This window comes from Hypanus sabinus, chromosome 9 (assembly GCF_030144855.1).
Source record: "Hypanus sabinus isolate sHypSab1 chromosome 9, sHypSab1.hap1, whole genome shotgun sequence".
NCBI classification, from domain to species: Eukaryota; Metazoa; Chordata; class Chondrichthyes; order Myliobatiformes; family Dasyatidae; genus Hypanus; species Hypanus sabinus.
Genome location: NC_082714.1, coordinates 47,939,813 through 47,948,621, shown reverse-complemented (window position 1 = coordinate 47,948,621; position 8,809 = coordinate 47,939,813).

Genomic DNA, 8,809 nt, shown 5'->3' with positions numbered 1-8,809 from the left:
CTTGACAGATTATCAATCATGACAGGAGGACACAATTAGCCCAGTCACCAGAAGAACCTCCATGCTGCTTCTTGAAGTAAGCCATCCCACCATCATATAGACAGGACTTCGAAAGCTTACACTTCATTGACTGTGTTTGGGAGAAGGGTAGCTCTCTGGATTAAAGCTCTCCTGCACACAATGTTATGTCATTTCTGAGGCTGTTAAATATTCTGTTTTTTCCATTATAGCCTCCAGTGTCCAACAGCCTGTGATTTAAAAAAAACCCTTCTCCTTTAATTAACTAGCTTTGTCAACACCAAGAAGCTAGGGATATCCCTGAGAAGACATTCCAGCCAGGGTTCAGAGCCAACAGAAAACCATCAGCACACCACATGATGAAGTCCTGACGAAGGGTCTCAGCTCCAAAGGTCAACTGTTTATTCATTTCCATAGATGCTGCTTGACCTGCTGAGTTCCTCCAGCATTTTGTGTGTGTAGCACATCACACCTCCACTTTTGACCCCTGGCTCTGCTGGGAGAACTCAGCTGGTGGCCACTGGGTCTTGAAGAGCCAGCATTGCTTAGGCAGATCAGAGAACATTTAAAATCTCTAGGGCTATTTACCCCTCTGTAAGATGAGAGCAGAGACTGAAAAGCGGCTCGGTAAAGACAGAGTCTTGAACTGAAGGCTTTTGGACACATGCTTAAGAATTCACTGGGCTGCATGGTCACCTCCAGGGCAATGGAGGCACTGATGAATAACTAGCCAGGATCCCAACACTCATGAAGGTGTCTGCGGGACATTCCACTCACTACTACTGCAGTTAAGAACCAGCACTACAACCAACTGAACTAGAGGACAGTGTGTCACTTACACCCATACATAGCACTCACTGTCCACCTGTCACTGTAAGTCAGCTTACATTGGAAGAGGATTTCCGATACACATCATAAAAGTGGCTGTACTTCTACTCCCTGAGCATAGGCAGAGACTGAAGACTGCAGCACCAGTAGTGAGAACCAAGAGGGTACGGACAAGGGAAGGACAGGAGCACCTACAGCACTGTTTTGAATCCGTGGACTGGACTGTATTCAGGGATTCATCTTTGAACTTGGATGAGTATTCTGCAGTTGTTACTGACTTCATTCAAACCTGTGTGGATGAGTGTGTGCCTACAAAGATTTACTGTTCATTCCCAAACCAAAAGTTGTGGATGAACCAGGAGATATGTCGTCTACTGAAGGCTAGATCTGTGGCATTCAAGTCTGGCAACCCAGGCCTGAACCAGAAAACCAGGTATGATTTGCGCAGGGCTATTTCAAGGGTGAAGAGACAACTTCAAATGAGTTTGGAGGTGACATCGGATGCGCGGCAACTCTGGCAGGGTTTGCGAGACATTACTTCCTACAAAGCGAAACCAAATAGCATGAATGGCAGTGATGCTTCACTACCAGATGAACTCAATGTCTTCTATACTCACTTTGAATGGGAGAACACAGCTATAGCTGTGGAGATCCCTGCTGCACCTGATGACCCTGTGTCTCTGAGGCCGATGTTAGACTGTCTTTAAAGAGAGTGAACCCTCGCAAGGTGGAAGGTCCAGACGGAGTACCTGGTAAGGCTCTGAAAACCTGTGCCAACCAACTGGTGGGAGTAGTCAAGGACATTTTCAACCTCTCACTGCTATGGGTGGAAGTTCTCACTTGCTTCAAAAAGACAACAATTATACCAGTGCCTAAGAAGAATAATGTGAGCTGCCTTATTGACTATCATCCCGTAGCACTCACATCTACAGTGATGAAATGCTTTGAGAGGTTGGGCAAGACTGGACTGAACTCCTGCCTTAGCAAGGACCTGGACCCATTGCAATTTGCCTATCGCTGCAACAGGTCAATGGCAGATGCAATTTCAATGGCTCTCCACACAGTTTTAGACCACCTCAAGAACACAAAAACCTACGACAGGATGCCGTTCATTGACTATAGTTCAGCATTTAATACCATCATTCCCACAAACCTGATTGAGAAATTGCAGAACCTGGGCCTCTTTACCTCCCACTGCAATTGGATCCTCGACTTCTTAACCAGACGACCACAATCTGTGCGGATTGGTGATAACATATCCTCCTTGCTGACAATCAACACTGGTGCTCCTCAGAGGTGTGTGCTTGGCCCACTGCTCTACTCTCTATATACCCATGACTGTGTCTAGGCATAGCTCAAATGCCATCTATAAATTTGCCGAAAATACAACCATTGTTAATAGAATCTCAGGTGGTGACGAGGGAGCGTACAGGAGTGAGATATGCCAACTAGTGGAGGGGTGTCGCAGCTACAACCTGGCACTCAATGTCAGTAAGACAAAAGAGCTGATTGTGAACTTCAGGAAGAGTAAGACAAAGGAACACATAACAATCCTGGGTTCCTGGTGTCAAGCTTTCTGAGGATCTAACCTGGTCCCAACATGGCGATGTAGTTATAAAGAAAGCAAAACAGTGGCTATACTTTATTAGGAGTTTGAAGAGATTTGGCATGTCAGCAATTACAGTCACAAACTTCTATAGATTTACCGTGGAAAGCATTCTGACCAGCTGCATCACTGTCTAGTATGGGGGTGGGGGGGGGGGGCGCTGCTGCACAGGGCCAAAAGAAGCTGCAGAGGGTTGTAAATCCAGTCAGCTCCATCTTGGGTACTAGCCTACAAAGTACCCAGGACATTTTCAGGGAGTGATGTCTCAGAAAGACAGCATCCATTATTAGATCTCCATCTGACATTTCTCCACCTATATATGCAATTGATCTATGTCCCGATTTATTCTGTTCCAGTCTTCTGTGCTATCCACAATGCCAACAATCTTCATATCATCTGCAAACTTACTAGCCACCCATCCAGGCCATTTCTATATATGACAAACAAAAGAGTTCTCAATGTGGATCCCTGCACAACATCTCTAGTCTCAGAAAGTAAGTCCCATCGACCACTACCTGATGTCTTCTATGGACAGGCCTATTCTGAATCTAAGCAGCTAATTCACCATGGATCTTATGCTTCTTAATCTTCTGGATGAGCCTCCCTTGAGGGACTTTGTCAAACTTACTAAAGGGACTTACTAAAATCCATGATAACATGGTGGCAGGCCCTTGCCTGAGAGTGTATTGAAGCACGGGGCCCAGATCTAAGAGCGAGGAACAAACCAAACTTTGGAGATTTAAGAAATGGACCTGATTGAAAAGGTCAGGGTGTGGGGGCTGAAGAACAGGGGCGGGCCAGTGTTCAGCTCGCTACTCGATGAGGTTTACTCAGCTCTGTGCTGAGCTGAGGCTATGGCCTGCAACTAATGGGCTCCTGGACCGACTGCAATGATGACGGGCTTTGTGACTGTGGACTTACTTTCATCACCTTCAGTTCTGAATGCTGTTTGCTTACTTTTATTGTTTGCACAGCTTTCAGATGGTGTTAGTGAGGCATACAGGTGGGAATTAGATCAGGTCTTTATTATCCAATAATGACTTTGCAACCAACATCAGTAACACCAAGGAATTGATTGTGGACTTCAGGAAGGGAAAGTTAGGGAAAACACCAATCCCCATTGAGGGATCAGAAGAGGAAAGTTTCGAATTCCTGGGTGTCAATATCTCTGAGGATCTGTCCTGGGCCCAGCATATTGATGCAATTATGATGAAGGCATGACAGCGGCTTCATTAGGATTTTGAGGAGAATTGGTATGTCACCAAAGTCACTCACAAATTTCTACAGATGCACGCAGGCACCACTGCACAGGATCGGAAAAAGCTGCAGAAAGTTGTAAATCCTGCCAGCTCAGTCATGGGCACTAGCCTCCCCAGGACACCTACAAAAGGTGATGCCTCAAAAAGATGGCATCCATTATTCAGAACTCCCATCACCCAGGGCATGTCCTCTTCTCATTGCTGCCATCAAGGAGGAGGTACAGGATCCTGGAGACACACACTCAATGATTTAGTAACAGCTTCTTCCCTTCTGTGATCTCATTTCTGAATGGACAATGAATTCATGAACACTACCTCGGTATCCTTGCCTCTACTTTTGCACTGCTTATTTAATTTAATTTTTGTTTTTATTTATAATTTGTATTGTAAGTTATAGTTTTATTATTATGTATTGTAACTTACTGCTGCTGTAAAACCACAAATTTCACATTAACCAGTAATACTAAAAATGATTCTGATTCTATCCCTAGTTATCCTTTGGCTTGATCTATGTATAGGATACCTTTGTACATACATACATACCTTTGTAATCTTACTTGCCAAGGACTTTTCAGTGCATCTCCTGGCTTTGCTAATTCCCTTCTTGAGGGTTTTTCTGGCTTCATTGTAATTCTCAAGGGTTTGATTTTAATTTTCCAAACCTTATATACGTCTTTTTACTTCTTGACTAAATTCCCCACCTCTCTCAGCATCCAATGATGTCTTGCCATCCTTGTTTTTGTTTCTTACTAGAATATACCTGTAATGTAGTCTGTGTAGTTGGTCTTTAAGCACCCTCAACATGTCAGATGCGGCCTTGTCCAGAAATAGCTGTACCCAGTTAACTCTCCCTAGTTCTTGCCTAATACTCTTATTATTTGTCCAGCTTTAATTTGATACTTCCAAGGTCCATACCTATATCCTTATTTATAGCCATCTTAAAACTTATGGAGTTGTTTGTAAACAAGAGAAAATCTGCAGACCTGCTGAAGGGTTTCAGCCTGAAACGTCGACTGTACTTTTTTCCATAGTTGCTGCCTGGCCTGCTGAATTCCTTCAGCATTTTGTGTGGAGTTGTTTGTAATCACTGTTCCTTAACTGTTCTCCCACAGAAGATCAGTCACATGTCCTGTTTCATTATCCAACACCAGGTCTGGTAAGGCCCCTTCTCTTGCTGTACTAAATACATATTGATTTAAGAAACTCCCCTGGATTGGCCTAACAAATTCAGCTCCATTCAGACTTCTTACACTAAGGAGGTCCAAGTCTATACTAGAAAGTCACAACAACCCTCACAAAATGCTGCAGGAACTCAGCAGGTCAGTTGACATTTCAGGCCAAGACCCTTCATCGGGACCGATAAAGGGTTTCGGCCTGAAGTGATGACTGTTTATTCCTCTCCACAGATGCTGCCTGCCCTGCTGAGTTCCTCCAGCATTTTGGATTTCCAGCACCTGCAGATTTTCTCGTGTTTGTATCACAACACAAGATATTTTTATATCTTTCCTTAATCTGCCTGTAAATTTGTTCCTCATTGCCCTGGTAATTAGGGCATTTCTGGTTGTCATATGAACTTGAAGGACACCAGGTATTTCCCTTTAAAGGGCAGACAGGTTCAGTAGTTAGAGAAAGTCAAAGCAGAGTGGTCATGTCTCTTGTATGCTGAGCAGCAATATGCTTAGTTAAACAATAAGAGTTTAATTAAATAATTAGAGTTTACATGCAGTATTAGGAGACATGGATCTAATTAATGGGCATCCAACTTAAGAATCTACTTTGGACCCAAATAAAGACTATGACTTCAAGAACTCAATTTTTAGCTTGTAAAGGAGCAGTGGTGGTAGTTTGAAATTTTGCCATGTACTTTGAAGTCTTTTACACAGAGAACATTGTTTACCTTAAAGTGAAACAGCAATCTTTAAACTAATTAGGGAAATGTCTGAAAGAAAATCAAAGACAGCAGCTAAAGAAGTTAAGAACAGATATTGCATCTAATGTAATTTGTTAACCTCATTTAATGAAACCTGAGCAAGTTTTTTTAACTATTCATTTTTCAGGATATATGCATCAATCAACAGTTTTGCCACGCTCTAATTGTCCTTAACAAAGTAGTGATGAGATGCCTTTTGAACCATTGTAGCCCATCTGGTGCAGATATTGTCACAACGCTGCGGGCAAGGGAGTTCCAGTGTTTCGACCCAGTAATGATAAAGTACTGGCAATACACATTCAAGTCAAGATGATGTGTCTCATGATGGGAACCTGTAAGTGGTGGTGTTCTCATTCATATGCTGTATTTTTCCTTGTTTGTAGAAGTCATCGGTTTGGAAGGTGCTGTTGAAGGAGGCTAGACAATTGACTGCAGAATATTTTGTAAGGAGTAAAGGATACAGCCAAGGTGCACTGGTATGAAGGGAATAAATATTTAGATGGTGAACAGGGTACCAATCTAGCAGAATGTTTTTTGCTGGATGGTCTTGAGATTCTTGAGAGTTGTTGGCACTTCCTCTTCCAGGTAACTGGAGAGCTTTCCAGTTTTCTTGGCCTATGCAGGTAATAGAAAAGACTTTTTGCATCTGTGGGTGTGGAACTCACTGAAAGACACTATCTTGCATTTACGTAGCCAGGCCAACTGAGCTTCCGACAGGAGTTCAGTGATGGCTTGACTGCAGAGGGAAAGACACAAAAGTTCAAAGTAAATTTTATTTGTCAGATTACATATATGTCACCATATACAACCCTGAGATTCTTTTTCCCATGGGCTTACTCAACAAATCTACAGGATAGTAACTATAAAAGGATCACTGAAAGATCAAGTAGTGTACAGAAGACAACAAACTGCACAAATGCAATAATAATAAATATCAATAAACACCGAGAACATTGATGAGGTTCTAATTTGGAGTATTGTGTACAGTTTTGGTCAACTACTAACAGGAAAGATGCAAACAAGGTTGAAAGAGTGCAGAAAAAATTTACAAAAATGTTGCCAGGTCTGGAGACTCTGAGTTATAAGGAAAGATTAAATCATTTAGGACTGTAATCTTTTGAATGTAGAAGATTGAGAGGAGATTTGATAGATGAATACTAAATTATGAGGGGTATAGATTGGGGGGGGGTTAAGAGGTCATGGCTTAAGGGTAAGAGGTGAAAAGGTTAAGGAGAACATGTGGAGAAATTTCTTCACTTAGAGGGTTGTGAGAGTGTAGAATGAGCTGCCAACACAAGTGGTCCATGTGAGCTCGATTTCAACATTAAGAGAAGTTTGGATAGGTATATAGATAGTAGGGATATGGAGGGTTATGGTCCCAGACCTGGTTGTTGAGAATAGGCAGTTTAAATGGTTTTGGCATGGACTAGATGGGCCAAAAGGCCTGCTTCTGTGCTGTACTTCTCTATGACTCTGTGAAATAACAAGATGAGTCCTTAAAGATAGACCACTGGTTGTGGGGCATCTCAATAGATGGGCAAGTGAGTGTAGTTATCCCCTTTTGTTCAAGAGCCTGATGGTTGAGGGGTATTAACTGTTCTTGAACCTGGTGGTGTGAGTCTTGAGGCTCTTTACCTACTACCCAAGGGCAGCAGTGAGAAAAGTGCATGGCCTGGGTGGTGAAGATCTTCGATGATGAATACTGCTTTCCTACGACAGCGTTTCATGTAGATGTGCTCAATGGTTGGGAAGGCTTTACCTATGATGTACTGGGCCAAATCCATTAACTTTTATATGGTTTTCTGTTGAATGTCATTGGTACCAGGTCATGATGCATTCAGTCAGTACACTCTTTACAATACTTCTATAGAAGTTCGTCCAATTTTTTGATGTCATGCGAATTTTTGCAGACTCCTAAGGAAGTGGAGGCACTGTTGCGCTTTCTTTGCAATTACATTTACATGATTGGTCCAGAACAGATCATGTGCAATGGTAACACCCAAGAATTTAAACTTACTGATCCTCTCTACCTCTAGTTTTCTGATGAAGACTGACTCATGGACCTCTGGTTTAGAAACATAGAAACATAGAAAATAGGTGGAAAAAGACATAGAAAACCATCCAATCCCTTTAGAATTTTATACGTTTCAATAAGATCCCTCCTCAATCTTCTAAATTCCAGTGAGTATAAGCCTAGTCGATCCAGTCTTTCTTCATATGAAAGTCTTGCCATCCAAGGAATCAATCCGATGAACCTTCTCTGTACTCCCTCTGTGGCAAGAATGTCTTTCCTCAGATTAGAGGACCAAAACTGCACACAATATTCTAGGTGCGGTCTCACCAAGGCCTTGTACAACTGCAGTAGAACCTCCCTGCTCCTGTTTGAGTGTGAGTTTGTTGTTATGACTCCACTCAGCCAAATTTTCAGTCTCCCTCCTGCATGCTGATTCATCACCACCTTTGAGACAGCCCACAATAGTGGCGTCACCAGCGAAGTTGAAAATGGTGTTGAAGCTGTACTTAACTACACAGTCATAAGTGTAAAACATGTAGAGCAACGGCTATGCACACATCCCCATGGTGTACCTGTGCTGATGCAGATTGTGGAGATGTTCTTGCCAATCTGAACTGACTGGGTTCTGCAAGTGAGGAAATCCAGGATCCAATTGCACAAGGAGGTACTGAAGCAACACACACAAAATGCTGGTAGAATGCAGCAGGCCAGGCATCATCTATAGGAAGAAGCACAGTCGACGTTTCAGGCTGAGACCCTTCGTCAGTACTGAAGCCCTGGTCTTGGAATTTATAGAGTAGTTTTGAGATGATTATGGTTTTAGTGCTGAGCTGTAATCGATAGAGGTCATAAAGTATGCACCTTTGCTGTAGTTTTGAGATGATGATGATGATATTAAATGCTGAGCTGCAATCTATAGAGATCCTGATGTACACACCCATGCTGTCCAGATGTTCCAGGGTTGTGAGAAGAGCTAATGAGATGGCACTTGCTCTGCTAGGCAAATGGGAGCAGATCCAAGTCACCTCTCAGGCAGGAGCTGATATATTTCATCACCACCCTCATCACTGTGGATGTAAGTGCAGTGGATTGATAGTCATTGAGGCAGGTTGCCACACTCTTCTTGTGCTCTGGTCTGATTGAAGCCTTCTTGA